General features: G+C 40.6%; 1 long non-coding RNA gene across 32 annotated transcripts in view; it reads left to right on the top strand.

Moving 5' to 3' along the window:
- LOC106558120 overlaps nt 1-14,029 on the top strand; it is a 112,915-nt gene that overhangs the window by 54,446 nt on the left and 44,440 nt on the right. For 14 of the 32 annotated variants that reach the window (XR_005382681.1, XR_005382684.1, XR_005382663.1 and 11 more), the window contains one exon: nt 10,918-11,030. The exons of 9 other annotated variants lie outside the window; for them this stretch is intronic. This is a non-coding gene — a long non-coding RNA (uncharacterized LOC106558120). Of the gene's footprint in view, nt 1-4; nt 258-1,088; nt 1,104-3,857; nt 3,959-10,917; nt 11,031-14,029 lie in introns of those variants that run through there. 9 more of the 32 variants (XR_005382695.1, XR_005382694.1, XR_005382672.1 and 6 more) reach the window with 3 other exon arrangements.

The raw sequence follows: 14,029 nt of genomic DNA on the forward strand, positions 1-14,029 counted from the left end.
TCAGCCTCTTCACCAGATAAAGATCACAGGAACCAAGAATGGAGGAGGAGTATGGGAAGAACAAGAGAGCTTTAGGAATTGGTCTGTCTCTGGGCCTTGTCTCCTGCCCCAACCCCCAGAGAGCTTCCGCATATCCCTGGATCTGAGTTTCCCTGGGCTTTTCTGGAGAAAGACAGCAGAGGTGGTGTTGATGGGTGGAAGGAGCATGGTGAATGCCTGGGACAGGCCAAGATCCTTTGGAGGCCCTAGAACTGGAGGTAACTAACTTTCTGTTTCATAAGAAAAGTCCTAGAGGTTTGGGAGAGAGACAGAGAGAGAGAGAGAGAGAGAGAGATTAGAGAAGAGAAAAGGGAAGGAGGTGAGAGGGGGGAAGGAGGGAGAGAAAGGAGAGAGAAAAAGGAAGGAGAGATAGAAAGAACTTTCTCAACTTTCCCTGCCTGCCCAGCTGGAGTTGAGATTTTCTACACACTAGCAAAGGATCCTCCGAGACATAGGTATTACATCAAAACTGTTTTTTAATTTTATGATGGCAAGAATACTTAACATGAGATCTACCCTCCTAATGGATTTTTAAAGTATACAATACAGGATTGTTAGCTACAGGCGCTGGATTGTACAGCAGATCTCTATAATTTACTCATCTTTTCTGACTGAAATTTTCTACCTATTGACAGACAAGTCACTCCCTGATCTGTACATTTAAACTGTTGGTCATCAGCAATTTCCTATCATTTAACTAACCTAATACGACGGGCAGGACCCCATTATGACTGCTGTGGGCATAAGACACCTCCTCTGTAAAGAAATTTAAAATTATACTTTATGTGGTGCAATAGAGAGAGATATATTCGTATTATATGTTAAAACATGTTCTTCAACCTAAAAGTTCATTTTTTTTCCTATTGATTTATAAAGAAATAAAAACACTTTCCTGGGCCCCTCACTTTCTCTGAGCACTGTGTACCCACCGGGCCTCCTGGGATGCAAGCCCCAGGATGGAACAGAAAACAGGCCAGCAGCCCCCACCAGAGCTCCGGCCCTGAGAGTCGCTCACCCCCACCCTCCCTTTTTTCTTCTTGCTTTTGTAGATTCCTTCCTTCTCCAGGGGGATGGGCTTCTCTCTCCTTGGCCTTTCCACAGGTGAATAAATCCCTCTAATCTCCAATCCGGGTCAGAAAGTCCTGCTCTCAGGTAATTAGGAAGGATATTTCTATTTCAACTGGGAACTAATTGCAAAACGCAGGCCTTTGTGCTGCTATGTAAATTAGCCTGGCTATCAGATTGAGAGCTGCCCACTATAATATTAAAAACAAACAAACACCAACCCCACCACATGGATACTGAGCTCCTGACCACCATCCGAATTATCCCTGGTGACCAGGAAAGTGAGCTAACAACTGATCTTTGTAGCGGGTACATTTACACATTGGCAAGGTTTCAGACCTCCGCCCCTTCCCCCCTGCACTAATTGCCCCTCTAAGATTGTAGCAGAAAACACACTGGCTCTTGCTTTGAAAACCACAGGGGTTTGTGTGAGTGAATGACATTTTATTACCCTGCCCTTTAGAAATTAGCCTCCACACTGTCAGGCCTGCCATGGAGCTTTTCCCCGATTTTCCCTCAGATGTCAACCACCCAAATTCCAAATAATGCTGGAGAGTGATGTGAGTGGGATGATTTGACTGCACATAGATCAGAGTTGTCTCTGGGCAGTTTGGTGGGGCCAAGGCTCTGAGTCTAGAAGAAAATGGAAATTAACAGATAATGGGACAGGATAACATCTCTGCTCAAAGCTTCATCATCAGATGAGCTTTGAATAACCCTGATCCATTAATCAATTATTTTTAATAAAACATACACACACACACCCCCCTTCTGTTTTTACAAGATTTGCTCTTAAATTCATGTAGGTGGAGGTTTTATTCAGCTGAGTAATTCTCTGCCTTTGGAGTACAGTACCCCGTCCCGTCTCCTAATTCCTACCCTAGTATGCCTATATTTTTAGGTCTGAGAGTATTAAATTTGATTTTGTTTCAATAATTGTTCTATTTTAAGGTACCTTTTGAAACTATTTGCAACATTCCAGACTTTTTCCAAACCAAGGCCAGAAATAACTTTGTTAGCTACTTGTCCCATCTTTGAGTTTCAATTTGTCTTTGCATTTTGATTTAGCAGTTGAATTTTGTGGGTGTCTGGGTGGCTCAGTGGGAAAAGTGTCTGTCTTCAGCTCAGGTCATGATCCCAGAGTCCTAGGATCAGGTCCAGTATTGGGGCTCCCTGCTTGATGGGGAGTCCCACTCCATCTACCCCTCCCTCCGCTCATGCTCTCTCTTACTCTCTTATGCTCTCTCTCAAGTAAATAAATAAAATCTTTAAGAAAAAAAAAACAGTTGACTTTTTTAAAAAAAGATTTTATTATTTATTCATGAGAGACACAGAGAGAGGCAGAGACATAGGCAGAGGGAGAAGCAGGCTGTGGGGAGCCTGATGTGGAACTCAATCCCAGGACCCCGGGATCATGACCTGAGCCAAAGGCAGACACTCAACCACTGAGTCACCCAGGTGCCCCCAAAGAGTTGGCTTTTGAAAACATACAGAAACTTCAAGTTAATTAAACATTTTAATTAAAAAATAAGCATGACATAAATGATCAGTCTTCAGGAATTATTATAGAATATCTTTGACAATAAAACTAATGATTTCCTTGATTTGTGAAGATATTTTCTGATTATGTAATTATGAATATCAATTTTGATTGTGATATTTGATATGAGTAATTTCCAGTGAAGGGAGAATTCTGGAGACAGAGTGATAGATAACGTAGATCTATGTTTCACTCTGGGAACTGACTATAACACCTGGAAATTATGTACATATCCATTCATATTGTTAAATGAGTTAATGCATATAAAAGAATCTAGTGTTAGAATTGGTACACAGAATATATTCAAGTCAAGGAAGAGTAGAAATTGAATATGAAATTATTTATACCTTGGAGATTAACTTCCTAGAACTATTTTCCTATATATTTCTCTGTCAGTCTCACTCATTCAATGATAACTATCAAGCACATACTTTTATATTGCATCAATTCTAAGCAAGGCATTTACTCACATTTTATTAACTCTAAAATCATAGTGGGTTTTAGCATTGATTGTGGCTTACATTACTGTCAGCCAGAGCAAACATGGGCATTTACTTGGCTATCATTCCCTGTGGAACAGTCGAATGACTGAGTACCTTTGTGTTTCTGTCAACTAACTTTTAAGGACCATTTGAGGAGGACACATGAATTGTGGTCACTTGAAATCTAATACTAGATAAGGCCAACAAGGCACTAGTCCTAAAACCTGCAAAATGGTGGGTGGCAATGGCTTAGAAGAAAATCCAAGAGATACTAGTAGAGCACTCTTAAGAAAATGGTGCAGCACCAGCACTCAAGGTGGCATATCTGATACTGTGGGAAACCTCATGGACACCGACCATTCTGAATTAAAAATGTGATGTGGCAGAGTTAAACTCAATATGAAAAAGTTTAAAAAATTGAACCAATGTATTTTGCTTATATTTTCCTTTACATGTATGTGTAAGAATAATATGATGAATATCTATGACTAAGCAGTTCTCTTATACCAAATAGAAAAATGTCTATGTAATAAGAAAGCATAGTGTCATAGTTTAAATAAGCATTATGTCATAATTCTGGAGACTTTACCTGGTTTCTTAATGGTATACAAAAGAACGATGCATCTCACCATCAACGATACTTTAGATTCAATAAATTGAGTACCTACTATACCTTGTGCTAGGCTTTGCAGATATAGTTAATGAAGCAAATATTTATGGAATACTTACAGTGTGTCCCCAAATTGCTGTGTTGTGAATGGGCCCAAGAAGCTCTCATGGATGTTTTTCTGGCTGGGAAGACAAGACACCATACAACATGTTTCCAGAGAGGGTAAATAATATGGAGGGGTAAAATGTGTAATGCATTACGAAGTATATTGCAATAGAGTGAAACATTGGTGTCTAAGACACAGTTCCTTTTCTCAAGGAATTTACAATGGAGTGTCAAAGATAGAAGGAGATTTCAAAATGGTGTGTTAGGTACCAAGAACTTCTGAAAAGTCCAGAGGAAGTGATAGTTAAAACTGTCCCTAAGGGGCAAATACGGATTAGCCAGTGGAAGAGTAGAGAAAGGGTATTCCAAACAGAGGGACTGTCATGTTTAAAAGCCAAGAAGTAGGAGGGAGGCTGATGAATTTCTTCAACTGTAAGGAGTTCAGGTGGCAGAGCTCACAGCATGAGGGGACAAGGGATGAGCCTGGAAAGCTAGGTGAGTGTTGGAAGACCTTGGAGGCTAGGGTGAGTCTTTTGGTCTTTATACCAAAAGCAGTGGGGTTTTGTTCAGGGTATAGGCACGATAGAGTTTGTATTTTAGAAAGATCACCATTGCTGGAGTATGGAGGGCTGGGTTAATTTTCTCCCTTCCCCTCCTCCCCCTAAGCAAAAAAGCCAGCTGTTGCAATGACTCGGGAAGTTGACAATGGCGGCCATGTTAACTTTTCCAGTTTCCCCAACTTGACTGGATCTTTGTCCTGCTGTGTGTGGGCTTGGTAATAAAATGTTGACTCCGGTAACCTATGGTCACTGCTCAAGTGGAGCCACGTTACAGACACTACAATCATTTTTAAATGAAGTCCTGTCAAGTTATTTGACTAGAAAAGCAGATTAATAAAGCTACTGATCCAGTGAGTGACTGATCAATAAAAATGCCACTTCAATTACATGATAAAGTAAAAAATCAAAGTGTATGGTTACCCTCCTGAGCTTCTGTGGGACTGAAGAATTTCCGTCTGAGATTTATCAAAGGGTCTTGAAAGCCAAAGAATGGTTTAGATGAAACTCAATTGATTTTGTGTTTCTGCCAGAACTCAGAGCTTTCTACAGGTCACAGCCTGTCAGGTATAAAAAAAAAATCATAATTTTACCAGAGCTACCTTTCATGGTTTAGAAGGGAAAAGGCCCCAGAAAAGCTGGACTAATAAACACTGCCAGTGCGTCTGTTTAAGCAAAAGTAAGTGAAAATGCCAAAAGGCTCAAGTTCAAAGGGAGGATTCTGTACCTGAGAAATGTCGCTTTATGGAATTCTCACTTCTTTGGAAAAGCACTTGGCAAAAAGACTTCTGAAGCAAGGCCGGGAAGGCAGAGATTGAGTGCATTCGTGCCTCTCAGAGCCAGCACGACCTCTGCCTTTCTTCTTGGAGCCCGTGAAAGGCTGCGACACCAGGGAGATGGGCTGTTTGCTGAGCCATCCTGGAAGGCTCCAAATCCAGGGAGAATGCGGACATCTGTTCTTTAGTCGCTCGTGCCTTTATGAAAATAGTTGCATTTTCTGAGCAACGTCTCACAAGAAATAAGGATGGGCCAAACAAGTCACCTCTAGATATTTTATTCTCATGTGCTTTTGTATTTCTGGGTGTGCGCAGGTTTACCCCTGCAGGAAACCATTTAAAGAATGTAGATAATACCTATCAGTGTTGTGAGTCCCCCTGTCAAGAGAGTTATGTACAATCATGCATCCTTGTAAGTTATTTATCATACCCTGAGGCTTGATGGAATACAGTTTCCTTGATGAAGAGATAAAAAGGAGCAACATAAAAGCAAGGTAGAAGAAGAACGCTTCATTAAAACTGAATCTACCTTCTGGTCTTAACTTTTTTAGAGGTTTTTTTTTTTTATTAGTATTGCTGAAATTTATCATAACACAAATTTGCTTCATAGAACCCCTTTTGAGAAAATAAAGAGAACAATAAGGGATGGAGTGCATTTGGAAAGGGACAGAAATACAGAGAGACAGAGAGAAAGGTCAAGAGACAGAGAAAAGAAAAAAGAGAAAGGGATGGGACACCTGGGTGGCTCAGTAGTTGAGCATCTGCCTTCGGCTCAGGGCGTGATCCTGGGATCCTGGGGTCGAGTCTCTCATCCGGCTCCCTAAGGGGAGCCTGCTTCTCCCTCTGCCTGTGTTTCTGCCTCCCTCTCTATGTCTCTCATGAATAAATAAAAATAAAATCTTAAAAAAAAAAAAAAAAAAAGGAAGGAAGAAAAGGAGAAAGGGAGGAACTAAAGGAACTGACTTCTGAGAAGCTGGAAGGAATACTGAAAATGCAGTCAGAGACCAGCATCACCACCACCCCCTCCCGAGATGGAAATAAACAGCTCTTTGCTGTTGAAATTAATCGGAGGAGTTTGCAGAGCTGGATAGCGAAGACCACCCCGGGGTCCCCTCACTTCTAGGGGAGGTAGAGGACAGGGTTAGTCGTAGGGGTTCAATCTCCGCAAACCAGTACCCCCTACTTAACACAAGGGGTTCAAGCAAAGGGGCCTCACAGTTCTAGGGGTTCTGTATCTCTCAGGGTGGGTGGGGTGGCCACCGAAAAGTAGTGGGGCTCAGGTCCAAGAAAGGGTGGAGAAGGGGGATAATTGATGTTTTATGCTGTGTTGAAATTTAGTTCAAATTCTAGTTTTGTTTACCCTCCCTCTCCCATTGCTCCGCTAGAACAGAACCCTCAGGCATAAATAAGCCTCAGGAATAATAGCAGATTTTCAGGACGTAATATTAAGGGTTCGCTAAATAGAGCAATGGAAAAAAAAAAGTTTTAACCTCTTAATACTGTGTTTCAAAGGACTTAAATTTAAGCTACCTAAATAAGATATGGATACAATTTCTTTGTGAAAAATGAAAATATTACATTTAAGACTAAACTCCTCTGTCATCATCATTCTTAATCCCAAGTCTTTCGCAGCCTTCTTACTAGTCTACTTTGTTTCTTTACAGAGCTTCTTCTAGGTAGAAACTATGCAGTATTGTTTTATGTGTATAAGTGTGTTTTTAAAAATCAGTACTATGGGATACCTGGGTGGCTCAGGGGTTGAGCATCTGCCTTTGGCTCAGAGCGTGATCCTGGAGACCCGGGATCAAGTGCACATCAGGCTCCCTGCATGGAGCCTGCTTCTCCCTCTGCCTATGTCTCTGCCTCTCTCTCTCTGTATCTCTCATGAATAAATAAATAAATATATCTTTAAAAAAATAATAAAAATAAATAAAAATCAGTACTATGATAAAAAAATTTTATTGAATACATTTGATGTGTAACATTGTGTAAGTTTAAGGTATACGGGGTGTAACTTTGGTACATTTATATATTGTGATGTGATTGCCAATGTAGTGATAGCTATCGTATTATATACTTATCGTACAATATTTTCTATGTTCATTGGACTGTGCTTTGGATCTTCATGGCTTATTTATTATTTGTGACAGGTCATTCTTACCTCCATCCTCCCCATCCTCTTGTGACTACTATTTTACTCTGTTTTTTACACGTTTAATTTGTTTAGCTTTCAAGTACAAATGATAACTTACAGTACTTTTCTTTCTCTGTCTGACTTACCTGGATTAGCCTAATGGGTTCAAGGTCCACCTATGGAATTGCAAATGGCAGGATATCCTCCTTTCTCGTGGCCGAATAATATTCCATTATCTATGTGGACCACGTCTTTTTCCCTCATTCATCTGTTGATGGGCATTTGGGTTATTTCTATAACTTGGCTACTGTGAATCATGCTGTGATAAACGTAGGAGTGCAGGTATTTCATTCAAATCCTGCTTTTGGGGATCCCTGGGTGGCGCAGCGGTTTAGCGCCTGCCTTTGGCCCAGGGCGTGATCCTGGAGACCCGGGATCGAATCCCACGTCGGGCTCCCAGTGCATGGAGCCTGCTTCTCCCTCTGCCTGTGTCTCTGCCTCTCTCTCTCTCTCTCACTGTGTGCCTATCATAAATAAAAAATAAAAAAAATTTTTAAAAAAAAAATCCTGCTTTTGTTGCCTTTGCATATGAAATGGAATTGCTGGGTTGTATGATCTATTTTTAATTTTTTGAGGAACCTCCATATTGTTCTCAGAGTGGCTGGGTCAATTTACATTCTCACCAACTGTGTATATGGATTTTTTTTTATTGCTATGTCTTAGAGATGGAGCCTTATCAGCACATGAAATCTACCACATTTTTAACTGTTTTATAGTGTTCTGTGGCAGAGACAAGTCATAGTTTATTTAGCCATTCCCCTATGATTTTCAACTCCGTGTTTTCCAGGCTTGTTTTAGCTACAGTAAATAAATACTACAGGAACCATCCTTAGACATGCCTCCCTGTGCACCAATGTGATTGCTTCTCTGAGGTACAAATGATTTGGTTTCTAGCCTCTGTGTCTCCAAGTCTTACAAGGGCAGCTTGAATTCAAGTGTATGTATGTCACAGAGGGTCTGAAAAATTGCCTCAAAACTGGAGAGAAAGGAAGAGTCACTCTAATCTTAGCAAAACATTAGCCCATTTCCCAGATACATAAAACAACTATCAGTTTTCCAGTCTCTATGATTAACTATTGATTAGGAATGCCACGCATGCCATCACTCATAAAAATACTGCTTTAATATGTTTTTTCTCTTTTGTAGCTTGCATGTTAAATATGCATTTCATGAATAAAAAGTAATAGCCATTTTATATTCATATACAAATGTGTATAAACGAAGACTTTCTTCCTAAGGCAAAAAGCCACTCTGTAAAGAATACTGTCTTTTCATTTACTACGGGAGCATTGAACGAATGCATGTGATGGGGACCAAGAAAAAGGGAGTGATGTCAAAGTCGGAAAGCAGTCATTTCAATCCAGTGCTGTCTATACTAGCAGCATTGACATCAATCCAGTCGCAAATCCTCTGAGCAGCTGTTCCTATGCCATCGACTAATGAAGCTCTTGAGTGCTCTGTTATTAATGTGATGAAGCAGGAAAGGGAATAAAGAAAAAAGAGTGGACCAAAGGAGAGACATCCTAAAGAGAGACTCCCTTTCCCCAGCCACTTGTGGAAATCCATTTCAGGTCAATTGAGACCAATTGTGAGTTTTGGCCTGGGGCAAAATTCTGATTTGCAGTCAAGAAATTAATGGGTGGCACCTTGAAATGGGTTGGCTTTAACTGAATCAATGTCTGATGAGGCAATCTCTCCTCAGGCCAAATTCCCACTGAAGTTCATAGGTCAGGACTGACGAAGAAATGGACAGGTCCTTGAACTTTCTTTCTTCTTTTTTAAAGATCAGCATGAAAAGAGCAGAGTGAGGTGTTCTGGCACCAGCACTTTCACTTTTCTGTCTGCTCATTCTCCCTTTCACTGGTTTTGGAAGAATTCCTGATGTTAACAGATTTCATTAGCATACAACGATGATACAAGGTCTAGAGTTGTTTATCAGGCCACTTCCAGCTTCATCTGCTGCCTCTGAGAACGTTGTCTGTAAGGCCAACGCGGGAGCTGTTCCTTCACAGTAGCTCCTTTTGAAACCTCTAGGCAGCAGGAAAGAGAGAGAGAGCTGCTCTGTTGGTTCAGCTGGCTTTTACAGCTGAAGATAACATGAGCCACAGATCTGTTGAGGTTTGTGTTTTCTTGGAGGGGGAGGAAAATTCAGAGAGCAAAAGAAAGAGAAGTTTAAGTTTAATATTTCATAACTCTGTGCTGTTTTCCAGGTTTTATTCCTGTAATACTCTCTGTGTGTGGCCAGGTCCCTCATAACACAGCCCCATTGAAGAAGGAGAGAGCAAAGGAAAAGGGAGGAAGGGTGGAGGTAGGGCTAAAAGCTAGCCTTTGGGGGGAGAAAAAGACCACTGCTTTCAAGTACGAACCATGACCTTAACTGGATATAGTCAAGGCCTCATGGAATTGAGTTGGCCATTCAATTCCGAAAATAGGATAAGGAACAAGTGTGGATATGGCATTTGTAGTGAGGCCACAAGAGAGAAGTGACCCATTTAGAATCTTCTCTGGAAAAAGTGGGTTCCTGAGGCATTAGAAAGTTGATGGGCTGAGAGCTTTCTTTCCCTTGCCCTGATTGTCGTAGTGGGTAATATCTGCTAGGGAAAAGAAAAAAGAAAAAAACAATAATAAATCCGAGGAACAGAAATGGTTGAACCATTGGAGCAAAATCTGTTTTGTATTTTGGAATCTTTTTGCGGAATTAAAAAAAATAGGAAAAAAAGATTTTTTAAATTTCTGGAAAAAGAACAGGCATTGGCGTGTCCGCATTATGTATGCAACGCTGTTCTTGCCACCAGACTGGGAGTCTAACAAGCTTAGCTGGTTAATAGAAGCATATTTTATTTTCAGGTTGGCCAAGCTATTTCCTGCCTTTGGAGCAAAAACCAGTGCAGTTTACTGTACCCTGACGATATTTTTTCTTTCTGAATATCATAACCTTTTAAATAACAAGCATGCTGCTCTGTCAAGGGCTCTAAAAACATGGATGGAGAAATACAACACTATTTTCTCATGTCTCTCAAGATGAACAACCCTTCCTCTAGATCTGTATACCGTTGCTGAGTTTTCGGAATGTAAATGTAGAAAATGACAATTACCAAGAGTGAAAAAACAACCAAAACACACCATAGGGATCAAGTCACATAGCCTTAAAGAGAAGCATTGAAAGAGGGCTAGTTAGAGTTTGGGGGCTGAGTGGAAGGGGTGGTCCATCAAAGCAGAGCAGGGTGTGCTTGGGCAGGGCAGGGAAGAGCAGGGAAGCAGCCGAGATGGAAAGGCTTGTGCCTTTGGTATTTGGCAGTTCATGTTCATTGCTGAGTATTTCTTCAGCGCACAACTGTAGAGCTAAAGAGGCTTCAGATTTCATATAATCTAATGCTCTCATTTTACTGAATGACTTGCCAGTGGCACAGTCAAGCCAAAATTTCAGAGCTCTTGTCTTCCAGGTAGGTATTTTCCATTTCTTTATAAGGTTGGGCATTTTACCATTCAGGTTAAAACACACAGTCTCTGTCTTCTAGTAGCTTACAATTTAAAATGTCTATTTCCCAGAAAAAGGAGTGGTTTGGGGAACGAATTAGCACTGAAATGACGAAAGAAGATACTTGGTTCTCAGCCTGTGTCGCTGGATGACCATAAGAAAACCACTGAGCTTGTCTGTGCTTGTGAGTAAAAGTAGGGACTGGGACAGCTTCTTTAGCATTTTGAAGAGTTAATGGTTCTGTATGAAATGGTTGTAGACTCCTTATTGTGCCATGAAAGGTATGGGAGTGGTCAGATGTGAGGTTACATTTCTCATTTGAAAGTGTGATATTGGAATAATAAGTATTACCTGTTTCTGTATCAAAGGTCAGTGTGGGTTCTCAGAGTAACATAAAATGCCCTGGCTCTGTCCTTCTTCCTTTACAAACAGGCATCACATGTCAGCTTCCTGACTGACTTCTGGTAAATCATCCTAAAATGATTCCTGGCATTCACCTCATGGAGGGTTAAAACTTCCTCTTGAAAACCAAGGGCTACGCACACAGGAGAGAGACTACAAAGGAGGGTGTTGTTGCTTATTTTAAACCAATTGGGAGAAGAGAGTGCCAGAAGGAGAAAAATGCTGTGGTATAATTTTTTAAAATCCAGATTCTTAAGAAAAATTTTACAGAAGTTTTTTTTTTTTTTTTTTTCTCCATTTTCCCTGTCTCCTTTCCGCCCCCACATAAACTGTCCTTAAGAGTGTCCTCACTCAGGTGAGAAAGACTTTCTGCTACAGTACTCTATGGAAACCCAGGAACAGAAGGTTTGGCCCACAGGGGTATGAATGGGGTTCAGTGATGCTGACCCACTGGATTCTCATCTGCAGCGTGGGAAGGGCATGGGAGGCCAAACAGTTTCCTGGAGGGCTGCTTTCATCCCTCCTGTGAGAAGGGTTGGAGGATGAATATGGTGGAGGTAAAAAGGAGCCCCAGCCTCATTCCTTCACCCCATCCACGTCTTTCTGAGAAATAAAATCAATAGTTACACGTGTCACAAGCTGAGCATTCCTGGAAAGTGGTGGCAGGGTGTAGTAAACCTATATTGTTGGAGACCAGGAAGAGGCGGAGACGTGGGATCAGTCTTGGCTCCTATCTGCATGGAAAACCACTCATTATTTTAACAATGATCTGGGTCTGAACCCTTACAAATACTGTGCTGGTCAGTCTTCCATTTTGCAACCTTTGATTGGTGTCATTTTTTAGAGGTGGAATACATGTCATGATGAATTAATGTCTAGAGAAGAAACAGAACAGACTGCTGGAAACTTTCATGCTATGACATTAGGAATATGCAGACAAGCTGATATAGTGCATGTTTAAACAGTCCAGAATGAGACAATATTGAAAATATTTACTTTGTAATCCAGAGTAGGTGTTGGCATTTATATGAAGGGCATGCAGACCTGCCCAACTGTCTTTCTGTGCGTTGCCATGCTGTTTCAAGGGTCAACCACTTCTTGAGAGTCAACCTGTTTTATTTACTAACTGTAAACATTTCTTTGGTCCCATTATTCTTTTGGGGGGTAAAGAAATAATTTGTTAGGTGTCAAGGCAGCCGGGCAGAAGGAAATATGGCTTTTCCCTTCCTTTGTGGTCTGCTCTGATGACATGGTAACTGAATAACCAAGCCGTGCGTATAGACTCAAAATACATTGAATCAGAGTCTCAAAGACAGTGCCAGGTCAGATCTTTTCTAAAACTCTTCAGATGACTCCATTGTGGAGGCAGGGTTGAGTAACCGCTTGTCTGAGCCTCACCAGTTTAGAGTGGTATTATTAGTTGGGAGGAAACTTGGTCAGAAAGGGAACACCAGGAAAGGCAGACATGTAAATGAGCTATGAAATATAAGTGTGTTCCTTTATGAATTGTTTCATTGAATTAAGAACATAAAAAGAATTCTGAGAGTCCAACTATTTCATGCGTGTACATCCAGATAAAAACATACTTCAGAAGTTGCTATTCTGTTTTTAATGGCTTTCAGTGCTAGATATTCGCTATCTTTCTGTGACTTGTTCCTAAACATTACAGAAGATGGAAAAACAAGTGGTAAAAATCACTCTACAAAGAGCCTATTTTTACAGGAAATAAAAGTGGAGGTAAAAGGTTAAATTAAAATTGCTTTGAGACTATGCACCATGGGTAAATTTTCATGTATTCATATTACAAATGAAACTGATTTTACAAAATCATTTTATGAGTGTTCTTAGAACTCCTTACCAAAATTTTTCTTCTTAGTTAATGCCAGAGAGGGTGTTTTAGCCATTTCTCTGATCTCTTGTAAAGGTACTGGTCTGGCTAGATTTATAGGTAATTTCCAGGTTGTAATAGCAATGCCCTATAACTTAACCATATTTAAAAGCTGTAATTATTGGAGGAGAAAATTAAAGGTGAACTTTTACCTTCATTGAGATACAAAAGGATAGAAAATCTATAGAAAAAGAAAGACCAAAAAAATATAAATGCTGAGGTTGAAAATATAAGGTTTGTTTTCTCTATGGGCATATGCCATAGTAAGGACTTTTTTTTTTTTTTTTTTTTTTTTTTTTTTTTTTTTTTACCAGCTAATTAGGCATCAGTTCAGAGGAACTCCAAGTCTCATGGTCTTCCTTTTTTGGTTCCTTTAGGGTAATTTCCCTTTGTTTTCTCACTGCACCCTGGAGGCAAGTGGAGCTCCTTAGGGAAGGTGTGGGTGGCCATTTCTTAAGACCTAAAAGTGGGATTCCATTTATTTGACAGCAGGTCCTCATTATTTGTGTGAAGTGGGTTCTGCACTCATTTGGGAAAGGATTGAGCACAAGGAAGGAACACAGTCACTGGACAATGACAAATGGGATCCAATGGGGAATGCAAAACCAAAAAGGAGAGAATGATTGCAGCTTTCCCACTTTATAAAACAGCAAGACTTCCCTCACCCAATCCAGTTTCAGCCAAAATCATTAGGGTTTTATTCTTTTATATTTTTTAAGACTTATTTATTTATTTTAGAGAGGGGGCACAGAGGGAGAGGGAGAGTCTTAAGCAGACTCCATGCTGAGCACAGAGCCAGTGTGGGGCTCAATCTCACAACCCTGAGATCAGGACCACAGGAATGTAAACCTGGAATCAGAGCCTAAACTGACTGAGCCACCCAGGCTCCTCAA

Source organism: Canis lupus, chromosome 32 (genome assembly GCF_011100685.1).
Source record: "Canis lupus familiaris isolate Mischka breed German Shepherd chromosome 32, alternate assembly UU_Cfam_GSD_1.0, whole genome shotgun sequence".
Classification (NCBI taxonomy): Eukaryota; Metazoa; Chordata; class Mammalia; order Carnivora; family Canidae; genus Canis; species Canis lupus.